The sequence below is a fragment of the Chenopodium album genome, chromosome 12 (assembly GCF_948465745.1).
Source record: "Chenopodium album chromosome 12, dcCheAlbu1.1, whole genome shotgun sequence".
NCBI lineage: Eukaryota > Viridiplantae > Streptophyta > Magnoliopsida > Caryophyllales > Amaranthaceae > Chenopodium > Chenopodium album.
Window position 1 is genome coordinate 25,318,050 of NC_137845.1, and position 17,516 is coordinate 25,335,565.

Below are 17,516 nucleotides of genomic sequence, written 5' to 3' on the forward strand. Positions count from 1 at the left end.
GCCGCACACGAGAGAAGGGCTGCCTCGTAAGTGGCTGGTGCGGCCGTACAGGTGCTAGGAGCGGTCGCGCAACTCTTTCCCCCTGTTCCATACCCATTTTATTGCGGTTGCGCTTAGGGATGAGAGGTCGCGCCAATTGAGGTTTCTTTCGGACGTTTAACTAACTTCTCATTAGTTAATTTTACTATATATAGAATTCCTTCATTTCTAGAGAGAGAACTACACTAGATTTAGCTTTTGATGAAATTTGGATTAGAATTTTAGAAGGAGAAGCTCTTGATTTTGAAGATTTTTTATTCTTAGATTTTAGAGAGAGAAACTTGGTGTTTGATGATTGTTATATTGTGATCTTCATTCTTCTTTGATATTCATCAAAGTTTTTTAAGAATTCTTTCCTTTTCAATGCAATTTTATGTTTGATTTTGAAATATTATTGAATTTCTATTGTTTTGCTTGATTTTAATTGTTGATATTTGGATAACAATGTTGATGATGAAATTGATGATTACTTTAGTTATGCTTTTCAAATTTGCAATGTGTAGTGAGTAGTTCCTATGCTAGGGATGAGTGAAGCATGTATTAGTGATAATCTATAGCTAATTTGGGGTTTTTGATTGATTTGATGATGTGATTAAATTGGTTGATGAAATTTGTGCATGTGTTTGATTTAAAGAGTAATAGCTAACCTTCATTATCATGCTAGATTGCATAATAGTTTTCAATGACACGAACAATTGATTTGGAAGCTCTTATTATCGATTGATCTTGATTTGCGATTCTCCTTTGAAGTCATTTATAGAGACATCTAGTTTGACCCTAGGAAATAGCTCTTTGAGTGATTTTGATTGCAAATATTGTTTTCCCACGCATTGCTTGATTGTTAAAATTTCCGCCAAATTAGCAAGTTTATCATTAGTGCATGTGGATCCTAAATTCCCTAGTGTTTTGATAATTGAATTACATTTGGTAGTTTGATTGAATTGATTCGATAACATAGTTTAGACCAACCTATTGTTTTAAGATTTTGGAATAGCTTAGCTTAAGACCTTAGCAAATACCGCTTTCCCTTTGGTTCTATCCGGACTTACCCATATACCTAGGGTTGGGTTTGGTTCTATAAATTTTGTTTTGATCCGAGAACTTAGTTACCAACGACCTAGGTTATCCTGCGTCAAAAATGGCGCCGTTGCTGGGAAAGGCATGGTGATTTTTTATTGTTGATTGAGTCTATTCCATTTTATTTGAAAAACACAATAAGAATTTTCTATTCTTTTAGGCTACATTTGTAGCCGTGCTATTGATATTTTGCTTTGAGTTTTGTTTGCGTAGGGCACGAGATCGAAATTTAGTGCCATTTGATCCGGAAATGAGAGGACCATAACAAGGATAAGGGTTGCCAATCGTTTCTCAAGCTCAAGTCCCCCAAGAGAGGAAATCCATCAAGAAGAAGAAGAAGAACGAGAAAGCATGGGTGCTAATCCGAGAGTAGCATTGAAGGAGTTGGGAACTTTGGGAGCTTATAGGTTTGAAAGCAGAATTACTCCTCCTATTGCACCGACAAATGATTTTGAGATAAGACCGGCGATGATCACTTTGATAGAGAGGCGTCAATATAGTGGTGCAAAGCATGAGAGTCCCCTCAACCATCTTAAGGAATTTAAGAAGTATTGTAATCCTATCAAGGTGAATGGAGTTTCTCAAGAGTTTATTCGACTTAAACTTTTCCCTTTCTCTCTTATTGGACGTGCTTTAGAGTGGTTAGACAAAGAGATGAAGCCAAACTTTTAAAGAACATGGGATGAAGTGACTAAGGAGTTTCTATCTCGATTCTATCCATAAAAGAAGACGGCCGAAGCAAGAGCTATCATTCAAAGCTTTAAGCAAAAGCCGAATGAAAGTCTTTATGAGGCATGGGAATGGTATAAGGAGTAACAAAGAGAGTGCCCACACCATGGGATTCCCCATATGAAATCATCTAAATGTTCTATGGAGGTTTAAGCCCCCAAGACAAGTCTTGCATGGATGCCGGTGCCGGAGGCCCTATCATGAACAAAACAGAGGATGAAGTGGTGGACTTAATTGAAGATGTTGTAAGGTATCACATGGATTGGAAAGAAGGTGAGAGAGAGTCGACAAGCAAAATCGGTTCAATGGTTTATTCTATCGACCATCTCAATGCCATCAACAATTTGTCCTCACAAATCTCAAACTTGGGAAAGGAGATGACCTCGATTAAGGCAAAGCTTGAGTGTGCTTCTTCACAAGAACCAATTCTTCCCTCCCACAATAATGGGAGAGGTACATCTTCTAACTCCACTCCTCCTTCAACTTTGAGTAATATGCTAAATGGATGTGTGTTTTGTGATGTATGTGGGTCATATGACCATGATGCTTCTAATTGTCCACATGTATTTGAGAATTGTGATGATGTTGATAATAATTATTGTGAGCAAGTGAATTTTTTTTAAATAACAACAATGGACAAAGATTCGATGGACCAAGGAACTTTGGGAATAGAAATAATCACCAATAAGGGAACTTTAATAATTATAACAATGGTGGTTATAGAAACTAAGGAAATCAAAATTGCCGAGGGAACTATAATAATCAAGGCTATAATAATCAAAGCCAAGGTCAAGGGTATGGCAACCAAAGCTAAGGTCAAGGCTATGGTAACCATTACCAAAACAATGGCCAAAATAAAAACCAGGGTAATTAGAGCAACCAAAACCGGGGAAATTTTCAAAACAACAATCAAAGGGGACCCCCACCCGAATTTGTTCCAAGAACTGAAGGTAATGGTGAGAATTCCTATGCTCAACCTTCATCTTCTAGAACTACCTTGGAATAAATCATCAAGAACAAAACTAAAATTTTGAACACTTACATGTCGGTAAGTGACAAAAAGTTCAATGAGATGATGACAGGCAACAAGACGCTTGAAACACAAATCACTCAATTGGCTAATACCTTGAAATAGAGTGTGAATGCTAGCCCTTCTTCTTTACCCTCACAAGAAGTTGAACCTAAGAAACCCGTGTATTCTATCACCAAAAGGAGTGGGAAAGTGCTTGAACAGAGTTTCTAGGAAGAGTAAGGAAGTTGAGAAGGTGAGTGATTCAACTAAGGAAAAAGAGATTGATGTGTCAAAGAAGGTGAGTAAAGAAGCCTAAAAGGAAGAGGAGTAATGAAAAAGTGCAAGAGGAGGTAATCAAGCCTAAACTTCCATATCCCCAAAATTTTTGAGAAACAAAATTGAAGAACAATTTGGGAGATTTCTTGACATGCTTAGGGAGGTTCATCTTTCAATCTCTTTCACCGAATCCATGACCCAAATGCCAAGTTATTCTAAGTTCCTTAAGTAAATCTTGAGTGGCAAGAGAGAGTGCAATGATATTGATTCGGTAAAGGTTGGAGAACGTTGTAGCGCTTTGATTCACAATGATGTACCCAAAAAAAATGAAAGATCCGGGTAACTTCTCTATCCCTTGCAAAATCAATGGAAAATTGCTTTAAAATGCTCTATGTGATCTTGGTGCTAGTGTGAGTATCATGCCTTATTCGGTCTTTAGGAAGCTTAAGCTAGGTGAGCTTCTTCCAACTAACATGACTTTGCAATTGGCCGATCGATCTATTAAGTTTTCAAAGGGAAGAGTTGAGGATGTTCCCCTCATGATAGGAGAGTTCACATTTCCGGTTGATTTTATTGTGCTTGAGTTAGCGGAAGATGGTAACATTCCTATCATTTTAGGGAGACCTTTCTTAGCTACTTCGAGAGCTTTGATAGATGTGAAGGGAGGCCTTATTACTTTGAGAGTTGGTAACAATAAGGCTAGTTTTGAGCATAAATCTATGCATGAATCTTTGTCTCTTGTGAATGGAATTATGTGCATCAATTCACCTCATTCCAATGATAATGTTTGCATGATTGTTTCTTCTACTAACAAAGTTCTTGAGGTTTGTGATAATGTGCCTTTGAGTGTTGAATGCAAGAAAGTTAGTGAAGACAATAAGAAGCCTTTAAAGCTTGTGGATGAGGAGGTGATTGATATTCCTCCATGGTTTGAGCTATACCCTCAAGAGGAAGAGGTTGAATCCAATAGTGTTAATGGTGAAAAGCCATCCGCTAAGACAAAGATGAAAAAGAGAACATTTATGAAGAAGAAAGTAAAGTTAAAGCAAAGTGAGCTTGTTTCGGAATTTTCAACAAAAGAGAATACATCAAGCAACGATGTGAAGTTGCCAAGGAATAAGAAAAAGTTTGTTCCCTCTACCACTTTGAATAAGGTGGTGTTCCCTCCATGATCTAGAGGATAGGTTGAGCTAAGGACCTTAAGCAAGAGCTTCCTAGGAGGCAACTCGATTTTCTAACTTTTTCTTTTGTTTCTATCTTCCTTAGTTTTCTTTATTTCACTTGTTTTGAACTTGGATTAATAGGTTGAATTCATGGAAATTAGACCCCCTCGAACGAGCATGAGCACAATGGGAAGGTGTTTCATGGTAATTGGTGAGAGTATGCTCGATATTATTGAATTTCGAGTTAAATGGGTAAAGTTATCAAGGAGGTAAGTTTGGGAAGTTGTGTTTAAATGTGAATCAAATTTGTGCTTGGTGGGTTCATTATGATGCTCTCATTAATTTGGGATGTTGAACCCACTAAAAAGGGGTTTAGAAACTGATGCGTTTAGTGGGTTCAATAATCTCGAGATGATAAATATCATTAAGCCCATATATGTAACGCACCAAGAAAAAGAAGCAAGCATAGAAGAAGAGCAGCGGGCGCGCGGGCCTTGTGCGCGAGCGCGCAACCCTACTGCGCGGTCGCGCATGTGCCCAACCGCACTACTTCTTTATTTCTCCTTTCTTTTCATCATGTCATTCTTTACACCCACACTCGTCCGCACCTTTCTATCTCCCTGGAATGAAACCCTAACCCTCATTCATAAAAAATCATCCTTTTAATCATCAAAATAACTCACAAAATCAACAATTTCCTACTCAAATTTCATCATTTTCATCAAAAATCATACTACCTTCCTCTATTTCTTCTTCTACAATCTCTCTCCTCCATTGAAGAGCAAATTAGGGATTTTCGGTGTGATGGATTTTGGTGCCTAATTCTTGATCAATCTTGCTTCTTGTATGGTATAATCATCTTCTTTACCTCTATTTTACATTATTATATCAATTTATAGCAAGAATTTGATTAATTTGGTGATTGTGAATAGTAGTAGTATCATTTTGGTTGAATATGTTGTTTGCTTGAGTATTTTGGTTGATTATATGTGTTGTTGTTGATTAATTGTGTCTTACACTGTGTTGTTGTTGATTGTGTAGCTTATTTGTAAAATTTAGTTGCAATTTGTGGAAGATTAATTTTTGGTAGTGTTGGTAGTAAGTGGTGATTGGAGTATTGGTTGGTTGAACCAAGTCTTGTGGTAGTGTTGTGATTGTGGTGATTTTTGGTGATTTATGGAGTTGTGATTGTGTTTTGGTTGTGAATTTGGTGAAGCAAAAATTTTTTAAAAAATGAAAGCCCTCACATCCAAAAAGAGAAAAACAAACATAACCATTGAAAAACCTTCTCCATCAAACACACCTTCTTCCCAAACACAAAATGAAGACCCTCTTCCTCTACCTAAAACACGAATTCACAATCCAAACCATAAGCCACTTTGGAATGAATTCAAGAAAAGAACCATAAAGCTCTCACGGCATTATCATCAATCGAGCATGATCAAATTGGGTATTGATGAAGACTTATGGGTCTTATTCGACAACCTTAGGTTGGGTAGCTTCGTCAACAAGCGCTACCAAACCTACCTTGAGCCAACTAGGGGTTTCTTGGATTCTTTGACTACTACTCCAGTTGGTACCAAGGACTTCCAAATCACCCTCCAGCTTTTCAATGTTGAGCATGTCATGTTTTTGGCCGAATTTAATGCGGCCCTTGACTTCAATCCGAGGGCGGATATCCTCTTCTCCGATCATGATTATTTGGATGGGTACTCTAAAATGTTTGGTGGCATGATATCTCGGAGAAGAATGAGTTCTCCGCCCGCTGTTCTCTTGCAAGCGACATTTTCCAACCATGTCTCCGAGTGCTCAATTGGTTATTGGGGTACTCGATGTTCCCTAAGAGTGATTTGGTTAAGATGTCGCAAGCCTAGTTGCGAGTTCTTTGGATGGCAACTAGGTAAGAGTTGCGTGGGAGGTTGAACTTTAGAAACATATTCTTAAGGAATTGTATGGATATGAGGGGCAAGAGGTCGGGAGTCATCCCTTATGGTAGCATGGTGACTAGGTTGGCCACCAGCCCTTACTATGGGAGATATCTCCTCTCTTGTACTCCGGTGGGGGATGTCAACACCCTTTACCTCGACACTGCTCCGCTCAACAAAGTGCAATTCATTGCGAAGGGCAACGAGGATGAGGTGTTCGATTGGCTAGTGAGAGATGTGCATCATTTTTATCTTCCAAACCCCTCCTTGACTTCCCTCCACCGGCATGCCCCGAATGTATGGTTTGTTCCCGTTAGCAACCGCATCCCCAGTGAAGATGAAGACATGGAAGATGTCCTCAATGAAGAGCAACAAATTCAAAGAAATCAAAATCAACGTCAACAACAACAACAACAACAATTACAACAAGAGCAAGAAGTGCCTCAACCTCAACATCAATGAATACGCCAACCTCGACATGGAGGCTTTGAGCCCAAATGGCGGTCATGCAAGTTCGAATGGAGGGGATGTATGATCAAGATTTAGAGGCCATCTACAACCAAATTAGAGGCATCTCCGAAATGCAACAAGGTATGTTTCTCCAACAACAACAACAACTTTATGATGCGAATGTTAACCGTGGGGAGATTACTCCCCCGGTTAACTACCCGTATTTTCCTCCTCAACTCGGCCCCGTACCTTCTTGGAGAGATGATGGAAGGGCTACCTACCCATATTGGCAAGGACCTCAAGGGTCCAACACCGAGACTCGGTCATTTCCTGATGAGCACGGTAACTATGATTGCTGTGTATGTGCCCGGTGGGAGCGACTATAGGGGCGATCTTAACTACCCCTATGTCGATCCCACCCATCTGTTGCCACTTGAGTTGCCCGATCAGTTTACTCCCTTGGCCCCTTGGCAACAAGATAACTTTAGGGGCCATTATGGCTGGCCACCCGGCTACACCAGGGGATGGGATCCTTATGGTCCCCCATCCGGCTTCTCATATGATAGGGATAATGATAATGATAATGACGGGCCTAGTTGTTACTAGTTCCCCCTCTTTGTGCTTTTACCTTCATCCCTTTTATTATGTGATCATTGTTTTGTATTGATGGGATGTTGAGATGTATTTTTGTTTAGCTTGGGGAGGACACTAGTCTTATGAAGGGTCTCGGTGGACAATTTCATTATTGTTGGATATCCTTGATTTTTCATGCCTCGATGGTTTATAATTGCTTATCTTGATCTATACTTGATGTTGTTGAATGTTGTTCTTATCCATGATCATATCATGTAGGTTTTTCTTGTTGAATATCTTTTGATGATTGTTTTTAATGATTGTTTTTGATGATGTTTGCTCTTCCATGATGAGTTGGTGATTTTTTCTCCCGTAAATCCAAATCCTTAAATCCAAGACCCTTGAATCCAAATCTGTTTGACCCAAATGATTTTAGTATAGGTGCATAGTTGATTTTGCTCTTTTAAGTGTATAGTTGAATTTGATGTTCTGATTGGTTTGTTTTGATTTGATTTTGTAGATTAGTTTTATTTTGTTTCTTTATTTTTCATTTTTGATTTTGTTTTCTTTTTATTTTGTTTTGAAGTTACTAACCGTTTTCTTTGTATATAGTTCCATTTTCATTCTTACTCGGTTTTGCAAATTCATACTATGCTTGCTTGGAACTTCAAGGAGATGGTATTTTCATTACCCCGCTTTTCTTAGCTTTGCTTGCATTCCCGGTGAGTTTTTTTTTTATTTCCCTTTTTTTTTTCTTTTTTTTCTTTCATTGTTTGCAAGAATAGGATTAGTTTAGGAAGAGTTGAACGATTCAAGGATGTTTCCTTTGTAACACCAACGATGTTTGGGGTCGTTGGCGATGTTGTCGAATGACCACTTGTTTGTCGATTGGAATTTATATGACATGCATGCATCTTTGCACTTTTCTTTATCTTTTCCTTTCTTTTCCTTTTCTTTTCTTTTCTACTTTTCTTTTTCATTTCATTCTTTTCAAAAATGCAAAAATCTAAAAATACGATTTTGAGGCTTTCTTTTCGTTTTCTTTTCATGTTATGATTTTCTTATGAACATAATATCATCCGAACTTTTGCTTTTTAATGAATGGTTTCCTATGTGGTATCGGTATGCACGGTTTGAGAGTGTCTTTGGTTGACTCTAGGATAGAGTATGCTAAGGTAGTGTCTTTAGAACTTTTGGGACCTTGAAGCCGGATTCTAATTGTTTTTGAAAAGTTGAAATCGCTCCCTCTTGGTGAATTTGAAACTAATAGTGAGTTATTGCTACAACCATGTGAGGTTTCATTCTTTTCAAGCCTTCTACATATTTTGCATGAGAGGCACATGGATCCTTGATTATTGTATGCTTTATCTAGAATTTGACTTTCATCTCCTAAGATCGCGACCGAGCCATTTAGGAAGGACAATGGCATCTTTTCGAGGTGGTGATTTTTCTTTTTCTAGAATAGTTTTCTACTTCTTTATTGTAGGTTTTCATTTGCCTACTTTCTAACCATTTGAGCCATAAACCTTCTTTTCAAGCCACATCTTTAGATTTTGAGCCTTTGTTTCATTCTTGTTTCCATTATTGGTTTTTGTGAAGCAATTGATCATTTTGTTGGAGAATATGGTGGATGAGTTGTATATTGGTTCTGATAATGAATGCAAGTTTGTATTGTCAATATCTTATGAATAAAAGGCAAATGCCAAGTAGAAAAAGCCAACCATAGTTAAAAGAGGTGAGGACAAAGGAATAAAATGCAAAAATTGAAAAAATGAAAAAATGAGAAAAAAGCAAAGCAAATTCATAAAGCTTTGGCAAAATTAAAAAGTTCAAAACATATTTTGATGTAAATGTTTCTCCCTATTTTAAGCATTGAGGACAATGCTTCATTTTAGCTTGGGGGAAGCGTTCTTACGCTTTTTGTATATATATTTGTGATTTTGTTTTTGAATAAACTTGGGGGTGTTGGTGTTTTTGTTTGGTGATTGCTTGATTATGGTGTTGAGGATTGATCACCCTTTGCTTCACAATTTAGGTATACAACCAAATTTTAAATTTTAGCCTACCTTCACCCTTTTCACCCTTACATTACAACCCATTTCAAGACCTTTTAACCATGGTGGTTGAGTCACAAGTCGGTGGAGGGAGATGTGGGTCAAGCCTATAGAGCGGTGTGCATTAGTCAAAATGTCGAGTAGCCTTAAATCTCTTTCTTTTTCCGGTTCCTTCTAGGAATCATTGAGATGCTTGATAGAGGTGGATTTGAAGTTAATTAAGAGAATGTGTTAAAAATGTTTTGAGATGAAGGTGAATTGTGTTTCATTAGTTCTCTATGCTTAGCATATCCTATGTTTCAATCAACCTTAGATATCTTGGAACGTGCATACTCTTATTGTATTGAAAGTTGTTTATTCACTTGCATTTGGTCATTTGTAAAAGTCCATTTCATTAGCTACTTGTTTAAATTTTTTATTTTACTTTCTTTTATTGATTTGTCTCATTTTACCTTCAAGAGTTATGGGTCAAACTCTTTGGATACCGTTACGAGACCTCACTCATCCTCATTGGCGACTTTGGGGTTTAAAGGGCTTGTTGTAGCTAAAAACAACCGTGATTCCTACGAAAGTGAGTCTTAGTGTATATTCTTATCTCTTTCTTTCCTTTTTCTTATTTGAATAAGTCTTTCATCCTATTTCTTCTTGCTTTATTTTCCTCGAGGACGAGCAAAAGTCTAGCTTAGGGAAGTTTGATGAGTGTCATTTATGGCACTCATTTAGCTTCTTTTAGGATGATTTTGCATTGCTTTTGCCTCTCTTTTATCTCCTTTTTCTTTAGTTTTACTTGTAATTTCTCTATTTTGCATTTTCCATAGTTGTTTCCTTACTTTCTTGCATTTCTTAGTTTATTTTGCCATTTTCTCCTTTACTTGTTTGCTTTTCTTTGATTTTAGGAGAATGGTGGTGTTCGAGAAGCTCATTGGCATTCTCTCGGGGCATACAAGGACAAGGATGCAACCCGGTTCCTCCTCTTAAAGCTCAAAAGTGAAGAAGTGCATAACCCAGGTGCGGCCACGCGCGAGGGAGGAGCGGCCGCATAGGTGGTTGGCTCAGTCGCGCAGGTACTAGGAGCGGTCGCGCAGCTCCTTTTCCCATGTTCCGTACCCATTTTGTTGCGGTCACGCTTAGGGATGAGAGGCCGTGCTAATTTAGGTTTCTTTTGGACGTCTTACTAACTTCTCCTTACTTAGTTTTACTATATATAGAATTCCTTCATTTTTAGAGAGAGAATTACACTAGATTTAGCTTTTGATGAAATTTTGATTAGAATTTAAGAGAAAGAAGCTCTTGATTTTGAAGATTTTGTTCTTAGATTTTAGAGAGAGAAACTTTGTGTTTGATGATTGTTATATTGTGATCTTCATTCCTCTTTGATATTGATCAAAGTTTGGTAAGAATTCTTTCCTTTTCAATGCAATTTTATGTTTGATTTTGATATATTGTTGAATTTCTATTGTTTTGCTTGATTTTGATTGTTGATATTTGGATTACAATGTTGATGATTAAATTGATGATTACTTTTGTTATGCTTTTAAAATTTGCAATGTGTAGTGAGTAGTTTCTTTGCTAGGGATGGGGTGAAGCATGTATTAGTGACAATCTATAGCAAATTTGGGGTTTTTGATTGATTTGATGATGTGATTAAATTGGTTGATGAAATTTGTGCATGTGTTTGATTTGTAGAGGAGTAGCTAACCTTGATTATCATGCTAGATTACATAATAGTTTTCAGTGACACGAACAATTGATTTGGAAGCTATTATTATCGATTGGTCTTGATTTGCGATTTTCCTTTGAAGTCATTTGTAGAGACATCTAGCTTGACCCTAGGAAATAGGTCTTTGAGTGATTTTGATTGCAAGTATCGTTTTCCCTCGCATTGCTTAACTGTTCAAATTTTCATCAAATTAGCAAGTTTGTCATTAGTGCATGTGGATCCTAAATTCCCTAGTGTTTAGAAAATTGACTTCCATTTGTTAGTTTGATTGAATTTATTCGATAGCATAGTTTAGACCAACCCATTGTTTTAAGATTTCGGAGTAGCTTAGCCTAAGACCTTAGCAAATACCGCTTTCTCTTGGGTTCGACCTGGACTTACCCTTATACCTAGGGTTAGGTTTAGTTCTATAAATTTTGTTTTGATCGGGGAACTTAGTTACCAACGACCTAGGTTATACCGTGTCAACCCCACAGTTAGATATAATTCATTATTGTGGGTAGTGTCTTTTGAAGGCAAATCATCACTACTAAAGATGATTGATTTGTCGGATTTTTCGCTAGTAAGCTGCCAACAAGATCCTGTGGAGTTGTGTCTGTACTTACAGACAAAGAAGTTAGAGCATTCATTAAAGAATTCCTATGCTCTTTAGAAGTACTTAGGAGTTCCTAAATGTTAACATTCGCCTTAGATTGACGAAGTTGTTTGATCAATGGATCTTCTACTTCAGGTGGAGCTGGTATTGTATTTTGATTTTGATTTCGATTAGTTGAAGATCCATTTGGTTTTGTTTGGTAAACTCGCCAGAACGAGTTAAATGATCTACCTCGTTTGGGTTAGTTGTGGGGGTCATGAACAAACTTTCTTCTAGAGGCTTTGAATGTGCCTCCATTTCGAGATGTTCCATGAGTTGTGCTTGATGCCATTGTTCATCTAAGGAGAGATTTGATAAATTTTGATATTTCCCCAAGAAATGATCCCAGTCAAGCGCTCCACTTGTTTCGTTTTGGAGACAAGGTGGAGGTGGGATGGTGGCATACTTAGAGACACATAAGTCTTGAAAGTCGTCGTCCCATAACCCACACACTTCATTAGTTGCACCTATGAATGTTGTGGTTAGAGGCTTCCCCATGGGAGTGATATAATCTAAAGGATTGAATGTATCACTTCTCATATGGTCCTCATCAATGTGAAATATTCCCAATGGGGAAATACTATTATTGGGTTTAGGCGTGGGAATTTTCCTCGTCTACTTAATCTTGAATTTTTTGTTTTAGGACAAAGCAACGTTCAGTATCATGTCCAACACCTCGATGATAAGCACAATAGGCATTGCCGTCCCATTGAGAATTCTTCTTTTCCGGGGAGGGGATTAGCGTTGGCCATGTTGGTGTGAGTAACCCTTTTTCAGTTAGTTTTTCAAGTAATTCTTTATAACTCACATGAAATTGTGTAAATTTTCTTTCTCTTGACCACCTTTTTTGAGGATCGTTATATTGTATTGTGCTATTATATTGTGTGAAAGTCACAAAGACATCAATAGAGGATGAGGGGTTATCATTCTCATTCTTGTAGTTATTCTTAGGTTGATGATGATGAGACTTGTTTGCTTTTTCTTTAGCAAGATCATCTAAAATCCTAGTAGCCACATAATAGACCTTTTGAAAAATGTCTAGACAAAGGTAGCGTAGATGTTTGTTATACTTTGCATGACAATTGTCAATGAATTTTTGTACAAACTCGAGTTCTGGTGGCCTTTGAGGAAGATAGGCCGCCTTTTCTCGCCATCTACCATAGAAAGCAAGGAAACCTTCGTCGTCACCTTCCTTGAGCATTTTGATGAGTGTCATTAATGGCACTCATAGGGTAGTCTTTTAGGTTATTTCTTTCCCTTTTTCATGCTTTCTTCTCTTAATTTTGGTCCTTTTTCCTTTAGTTTCTCCTTTTTCCTCTTTTCTTTATGATTCTCGTGTTTTTATCGTGTTTTCCTTTATTTTGCTCTTTTTCCCATTTATTTCCTTCCTTTGTTTACTTATGTAGGTATTGTGAGATTCACCTTGGCAAAGGATGCAATTCGGGACCTCAATGATCAAGCAAGGAAGAAGCATTTGACTAGAGAGGGCTTAGAGAGGCCTTGGAGAGGCCTCGGAGAGGTCTCCAAGGTATTTCCAGCAGGCCGCGGGCGCGGGCCCAAGATGCTCAAAAGTGTCAAAATGAGGCAGGAACTTGTCGCGGTTGCCCCGAGGGCTTCCCTCAATTTGACAATGGTCCTCAATTTGAAACGTCTCAACTCAAGACTTGGTTGGGAGACCAAGGGATCTCTAGCTTCTTCGCATCAGTCGGCCGGCCCCAAGCAAACGGCCAGGTTGAGGCCTTTAATAAGTTAATCTCAGACGGAATTAAAAAGAAGATTGAACGGGCTGGTGGCCTTTGGGCGAATGAATTACCACACCTCCTCTGGTCCATCAGGACGACTGCTAAAGGGGCAACTGGAGAGACCCCATTCCTTATGGTGTATGGTGCAGAAGCAGTCTTGCCCATTGAACACTATGAGCCGACTCTTCGAATCATGTTGTATGATGAGGAGGCAAATTGGGAGGCCATGCGTCTAGCATTGGACTCACTACCAGAGCGCAGGGGCAATGCTGCTTTGCACCATGAGATTTACCGTCTGAGAATGACTCGGGCTTACAACGAAAGAGTACACAAGCGTCCTCTCAAAGTGGGGGACTTTGTGCTACGAAAAATGGAAGCAGTCGGTAGGGCGAATGAGCAGGGCAAACTAACCCCAAATTGGGAAGGCCCCTACCGAATCTATGAGGAAATAAGAGACGGCACCTACCGCCTGGAAAAACCAGACGGCAGGCAGCTGCCCAGAACTTGGAATGTAGACAACTTGAAAAAGTACTACTTCTAAGTACGAATGTAAATGCTTCAATTTTGTTATCTCAAAGGTTTGTTAATGAGAATATGTTTCCCTTTTTCAAACTTTCACTATTTTCAGCACTGTCTGTACCAGCTACAGACGGCCAATATGTTTGTAAGGCGTCTGTCTCAACAGCAGACGTCCCAAACCCCTTGAAGGAGCCGATTGTTCTAAAACAGTCGTTCCTACAAAATTTTATTAAGTTTGTACCAACATTTACTTAATCAATTACGAGGCCTAAGGCCAGATATATATAAAAAGAGGCAGAATGGTCACAGTCTGCTCCAACATGAGTATGACCGTCTGCTCCAACATGAGTCAGATATCCGGCGACGCCCATTTGGGTGAATTCGTCGAGGAGAAGCATCTCCCATTTGGGTGGCACATTGCTCTACGAACATACAAGCGGCCCAACCGAATGCTAAGGCAGCACTCGCAGTCGTTCGTTTTAATCGAAAGTCAAATCTAAAAGGCCAAAATTTTCTATCTGTTCTAGCACAGTTCAGAAATGGTCACTGTTTCATAAGTAGAGGCTAACCGAGGCATAAAGCCGGATGCGCCTGTTTTAGCTCAGGGGCAAAACAGGCGGAAAAATTTTATTAAAATGCGCTAAGTTATCTACTTAGCACTTATGTGAGGCTATCAGCCGGATGCCGCCTGATCCCTACCTATGGGGCAAGACAGGCGGACGAATTATTTTATCGAAAATAAGTTAAGTCCCAGACTTAACACTTTATTCTCAATGAGGCCAATGGCCGGATGCGCCCGTTTTTGCCTATGGGGCAGAACAGGCGGGGGTTTTTCCCTAGCATAACAGCTAAGTTGGAAATTTGAGTTCTGTTCGAGCCAATGGCCGAATGAACACTTATTTTTGCTAAATTCTGGATGGACGTCTGCCGCGTGGTTTGGGGCAATCACCATAGTGATTGATTGACCTAGAAACTATGAATACTCTTCTTAGTATCAATAATTTCCAAGTCAATCAATCTCATAAACCGAAACCACTCGACATCCGTCCAGGGGCAAGAACATTCGCATGGTATACAGGTTATAATACTTGGCCAAAAAACTTGCAAATATTTTAAAACAATTCAAAGGGCAAAGTATGAAAAACTTCACCCGAATGGCCGAATGATTCAAATTAAAATGACCAATCGCCATCAGACGACTGGTTGAAATTGTTGTCTGGCAAAGCCAGAGAAATTGTCAAATTACCCGACCCCTCGGTCAGTAAAGATACATAAATACTCGGCACACAGGCCGGAAACACAAATACTTGGCCATTCGGCCGCAGAAAAAAGAAATAAAAAGCTTAAGTGATCAGGGGAGAGTCTCTTCATTGACAGCCGGACTGTTACCCTTCGGCTGCTCTTCATCATTTTTCTCCTGCTCCTCCGCCTGATCTTCCTCCTCCTCCCCAGAGGACGACTCCTCAGAAGAATCGGACCCAGAGCCTTCGGCCTCAGCATCAGCCTTGGAAGCCTCTTCCATCTCCTCAAGGAGGCGATCGTCGTAAGCTTTGCTGAGCTCGTCAAACTTGGACTTCCAAACTTGGTAGTCCGAGTCTGGCTGAACAGCCGCCCAAGTGTCCCGCATGATGGCCTCATTGTCCCTGATCATTTGCTTGACCAGTTCAGCTCTTTCTTGCTCGGCCCGGGACTCGAACTTGGTTTTTAGCTGCTGCTCCTGATTGCTGAGCTTGTGCTGCAGGCGGCTCACCCTATTCTGGGCCCTTTCGGCCTCATCCTTGGCATCCTGAAGGGGCTCGAGCTCCGCCTTAAGGGATTTGATCTCCTTCTTGAGGTTGGAGACCTGAAGGCGGGCCGAGTCCAGATCCTTCTTCACCTGCAGATTGGCCTCCGACTGCGAATACATCATATCAAGCGTCAGAAATTCATTCTGAGCAATATCAAATTGAGCCCTATCCAAGGCGGACTCGGCCTGAGCCTTAGCAGCTTTTACCTCTTTGGACTTCTCCTTGAGGGGTTTCCCGAGCTCTTGGACGCGCAGCATGGCCTACAAAAAGAAGCCGGATGGTTAAGAACCAGTCGGATAAAACAGAACGACGAATGCTAAGGCAAGGCTAAGTTTATACCTCACAAAGGTTCCCTAGAATGCCATCAAGGTCTAGGGTGCCGACTCCTCTGACGGATGCTTTATCATCCGGATCAATCGCCCTCAGCATGTTCTTGGCCATTTGAACTACAGTCGGCCTCTGTATGGGAGCTGCAAGAAGAAAAAAGTTAGAAAAATACTAAAGTATGGATAACTTGAAGAAAGGAAACGGGGGCGAATGGTTCTTACCATCGTCCTCATCCACCTCCTCTTCCCCCAGAACCCTCTTCTGACCGGCAGAAGAGGCGGGCCTTTTCCCCAAAAGCCTCTCCTTACCGGATGAAGATGGGGGCTTTTCCCCCAGAAACCTCTTCTCACCAACAGAGGCGTCTGAGGGTCTCTTGGGTTTATGGGCAATGTGCTTCCGACCGCCTTTGCCGGATGCGCTCACATCACCCGCCCTAGTCTTTTGGAGCTTGGGGTCGGATGGTTTGGACGGGGATTTGGAGGAGGTACCCTGTGTCATTGAAGACAAAGCAAAGGTCAGTAAACCTTCAGCAAAGGACAAGCATTAATCAGAAAAATGCCAAGGACAAAAGCTCACCCCTAGGGTACCGGCTGGTTGCTGCTCTCCCACCCTAGCAGTGGTGGCTTCCGTCCTAAGGACGTTTGATCTGTATCTGGCAGCAGATACAGCCGGCTTTCTGGAGGCCGAAAGTTTCTCCATTGCTTTGTCTGCAAAAAGAATCAAGTGTTAAAAGACACATTTAACAAGTGAAGACAAGCAAAATAGATATGGCATATTAAACAGACGGCCGACTACCTCTCGGCATCTCAGTACTTAGCCCACAAGCGGCCAAGAACGTCCCTTCCTCAAACCATTTGTACAAAGGGAGATATCATTGAGGGGTGACTTCCTTGTCCCCCTCATCATTCGTCTTCACAGACACGGTGAACAAGCCCGCGTCCATGATCTCTTCCTTTGCTCGTCTAGGAAGAGCTGGCAATGCACTCCTGCCTGCTAGGAGAGGTGGATCCTTATTCCACCTGTTATACTTTTGGTTCAGGCGGCGGTCGGCAGTTTTGACTATGTAGAACTTAGTTCTCCAGTCCTTCCACTTGTTCTCTTTGCCGACAGCCATCATGTACCCCTTGCATGTAGTCAAGGTGTACCAGCCCTCGCCACCTCCAGCAGGCGCCCTGCTAAGATAATGCATGTGGGCGAATGCTTCAAAGCTCGCCTCCACTTCCAGCATCTCGCAGGCGGCAACGTACCCCAAAATATTGATCCATGAATTGGGTACGAGTTGCCAGATACCAAGTTGGTATCCATCCAAAATCCTCTCCACGGCCGGGTGGAGAGGGAAGCGCAAGCCAGCCTGAAAGGCTGCCTCATAACAATTGAATGCTCGGTCTGCATAGCTGGCCATACTCGGCCAAGTAATGGTGTCGTCCTTATTAGGGACGCACAAAGTGAAGCCATGGCCCAGAACAACCTTACGCTTAAAACTTGTAAG

At 40.4% G+C, this 17,516-nt stretch overlaps 1 non-coding gene across 1 annotated transcript; it reads right to left on the reverse strand.

The window, feature by feature from the left end:
• Positions 1-1,853: 1,853 nt before the first annotated feature.
• On the reverse strand, positions 1,854-1,958 carry LOC145573496 (small nucleolar RNA R71). The gene has a single exon (XR_014097503.1). It is a non-coding gene; the product is annotated as a small nucleolar RNA R71 (small nucleolar RNA).
• Between the last annotated feature and the right edge of the window lie 15,558 nt (positions 1,959-17,516).